We start from the raw sequence: 4,181 nt of genomic DNA on the forward strand, positions 1-4,181 counted from the left end.
CCCTAAATTTGGACTAGCTGCACTAGATAACTAACACACTGTCTCTTAGTTCCTTGTTAGATAGGTTACATTCACAATTTAAACTTTTGTTTTGATGCTCCAACATTCTGAACACAAACTTTTAGGGCTCAATCCATGCAATAGGCTCTGGCCCTTTGCCCTAGTTTCAGGCCTCCTCTGATACACTGAAATAGACACCATTTGTTCCCACATGGAAATCCCCTTGGAAATGAGTGCTCCTTCCAGGCCCTGTGTTCCCATTTGATAACCTCCTTGGGAACATGCTCCACTTCCCTCTGGGCTTGAGCTTTCAAATCAACCAGCCAAGCCCAGACCAGCACAGCTAACAGTTTAACCCCACCCTGAAACCCCAATAAAGGCAGCTGCCCACAGGACCTTGCTTGTTCTTGCTCTAGCCTTGTGGTTGCCCTGCTTCCGGTTTTGTGACTGTGCGGCCACACGTGGCATGCTGTGTACCTCTCTGGGAACTGTGCATATAATAAATGTTACTTTGACGGTCTCCCATATCCCACCTGACTTACCAACCCACAAATTAGTTAAAGCAGGAATTCATAAGGAGGAGTCTTTTCTTTGCTACTTTGTTGTGGCAGGATATAAGAACACAATTCAGTTACCCTGTCCAGCTAATACAAGTACGCATTATATAAATTAAGAAAAAAAAAATTCCAAACTTCAAGGTAAAGGGGGAAAGAAAGAAAGAAAAGAAAGAAAAGGAAGGAAGGAAGGAAGGAAGGAAGGAAGGAAGGAAGGAAGGAAGGAAGGAAGGAAGGAAGGAAGGAAGGAAGGAAGGAAGGAAGGAAGGAAGGAAGGAAGGAAGGAAGGAAGGAAGGAAGGAAGGAAGGAAGGAAGGAAGGAAGGAAGGAAGGAAGGAAGGAAGGAAAAGTCAGTTCTTCATACTCTGTAAGATCTCAGTATAAACAAACACCATAAATTTTTAAACACACTGAAGTTAAAGGAAATATATTGGTATTTTATATGAGTGATTTTCAGAAAATGATCAGAGGATATTTAATTAGTCCAGCAGTCACATATACAAGTCCATTTTTATGAATACTTTTTTAAATGAGAAAATGATGAAATAATGTGTATTTTCAAGAAGAAACGGTGTTGTGATGCTGTGCCTTCAAAACGTTCAATGTCTCAAGTATAGCTCTAACCTCTAATAAATGAACAGTATATTTGAAAGGGAAACCCTGGTGGCGTAGTGGTTAAGTGCTACAGCTGGTAACCAAAGGGTCGGCAGTTCGAATCTGCCAGGTGCTCCTTGGAAACTCTATGGGGCAGTTCTACTCTGTTGTATAGGGTTGCTATGAGTCGGAATCGACTCGACAGCACTGAGTTTGGTTTTGGTTTATATTTGAAAGAAAATCTAACGCAGTGGTTATAATAGTCATAGCTAAGTGTGTGTGAGCTGTGGTGGTGGGGAAAAGGGACTGGAGTGCTGGTGGCACAGTGGTTACTATCATGGATGCTAACCAAGAGGTTGGCAGTTTGAATCCACCAGCTGCTCCTTGGAAACCCTGTGGGGCATTTCTATTCCGTCCTGTAGGGTCACTGTGAGTTGGAATTGGCTTGACAGCAACGAGTTAGCCAAGTGGGAACAAGAAGCCCATAAATCTCAGCAGATTGCAGTAACAATAGTTTCTTTATCACATTGCATGAGTGACTGTAGGGTTTTTCTTCTCCATGTGTCTTTTATTATGGGATCCAGCTGAAAGGTCATCCAGCGTCTACAATATGCCATTTTGTGCCATGTGTGGGAACACAGTGTTCGTGGAGTCTTTGCTCAGAACTGGCATATGTCACATCTGCGCATTCCATGGACCAAAACATATCATGTAGCCAAGCCAAAAGTCAACTAACCCTTTCGTTACTACATTTTTTCTCCTTAAATTTTTCTTTCTTTCTTTTTTTTTTTTTTTGATGGCATATGTTTTCAGTATTGGAATAAAATAGATACTTTTTAATAGAGTATGTTTAAATTTTGGGTTGGTACTATGGATTTTTAGAAATGTGATCTGGTAATACAAGCCACTGATGAGGCAAGTGGCACTACGGTTCTACCGGTCCGTGATATGGCAATATACGAAAGAGAGTTAGATAGATAATTTATTCTGGCACCTTTCCATTAGGTTACATGGGGAAATGTCAGGTTTTCCAAATATGGCACAAAAAAATCAAAACAAACCCATCAGATCTCCCCAACTATCACATAAAAAAAAAAAGCCATAATTATGCTTGCAAGCCTTATCTCACAGAAATCAAAGAAAAAAAAAAGGCAAGAGTTTACAAAACTAACGCATCCACGAAGCATTACATACTAGCATGTTCAACCTACACAACAATGAGGTTCCCACTCAGGAACCCACCTCAAAGCTAAGTGTATTACAACTAGAATAACAACTTTGAGGTCCAGAGGCAAAAAAATTGGTTGGTATACCATTAACCCACTGGTAATGAAAAGTTTAGGTACGGAATTACACTCATTTCTTAAGTGGCATTGAGTCTCATAGCAGTGGTTGGTGATGGATAGTCTTCTTATGATGTAAATAACCCAGGAAGGATATATTCTGGAGCCAGACTGATTGGGTTGCCATTTAATACTTGTGTGGCCTTTGATGAGTTCTCTAATCTCATTATGCCTGAGGTTCCTCATTTGTAAAACGGGAAATAGTAGTATCTTTATCACCTGCAGTTGAAATGGGGATTAAGATTATTCAAATTTATAAGAAGTTTAGAACAGCACTAGGTTATATTAAACCCAAAACAGGATCCCGTTGTTGTCACATTGATTCTGATTCATAGCGACCCTATAGGACAGAGTAGAATTGCCCCATAGGGCTTCCAAGGAGCAGGTGGTAGATTTGAATTGCTAAACTTTTGGTTATCAGCTGTAGCTCTTAATCACTGTGCCACCAGAGCTCCAGAGGACGTAAATGGGTTATATTAGGGACTATTTAAGTGTTAAATATATCATGTAAATATTGTAAAATTAATTTATTTTATTTTAGAGACATTTTCAAATTGTGCCCTTGGAGATGCTTATCAATTATATTTACTTAGTCGTAAAACACATGATCACTATTTTGACTAGATTTACTTATCTAAGTTCACATGTAAACAAATCTCTAGTGATTATAAAAACTTTAAGTTAATTTTATTTTCCAAGGTGTCATACTTTTACCTTGGTGTTTAAAATAAACATAACAAAAAGAACCATTGTACAATATGTGATTTTTTTTTTTTGTTTACAACGTGGTTTATTGAATTTTTTTTTTAATTTTTATTGAGCTTCAAGTGAACGTTTACAAATCAAGTCAGTCTGTCACATATAAGTTTATATACACCTTACTCTATACTCCCACTTGCTCTCCCCCTAATGAGTCAACCCTTCCAGTCTCTCCTTTCGTGACAATTTTGCCAGCTTCCAATCCTCTCTACCCTTCCATCCCTCCTCCGGACAGGAGATGCCAACACAGTCTCAAGTGTCCACCTGATATAAATAGCTCACTCTTCATCAGCATCTCTCTCCTACCCACTGTCCAGTCCCTTCCATGTCTGATGAGTTGTCTTTGGGAATGGTTCCTATCCTGGGCCAACAGAAGGTTTGGGGACCATGACCACTGGGATTCCTCTAGTCTCAGTCAGACCATTAAGTATGACCTTTTTGTGCAAATTTGGGGTCTGTATCCCAGTGATCTCCTGCTCCCTCAGGGGTTCTCTGTTGTGCTCCCTGTCAGGGCAGTCATCAGTTGTGGCCGGGCACCAACTAGTTCTTCTGGTCTCAGGATGATGTAAGTCTCTGATTCATATGGCCCTTTCTGTCTCTTGGGCTCATAGTTACCGTGTGACCTTGGTGTTCTTCATTCTCCTTTGATCCAGGTGGGTTGAGATCAATTGATGCATCTTAGATGGCCGCTTGTTAGCATTTAAGACCCCAGACGCCACATTTCAAAGTGGGATGCAGAATGTTTTCATAATAGAATTATTTTGCCAATTGACTTAGAAGTCCCCTTAAACCATGGTCCCCAAACCCCTGCCCTTGCTCTGCTGACCTTTGAAGCGTTCAGTTTATCCCAGAAACTGCTTTTGGTCCAGTCCAGTTGAGCTGACCTTCCATGTATTGAGTATTGTCCTTCCCTTCATGTAAAGTAGTTCTT

The sequence above is a fragment of the Elephas maximus genome, chromosome 18 (genome assembly GCF_024166365.1).
Source record: "Elephas maximus indicus isolate mEleMax1 chromosome 18, mEleMax1 primary haplotype, whole genome shotgun sequence".
Lineage (NCBI taxonomy): Eukaryota > Metazoa > Chordata > Mammalia > Proboscidea > Elephantidae > Elephas > Elephas maximus.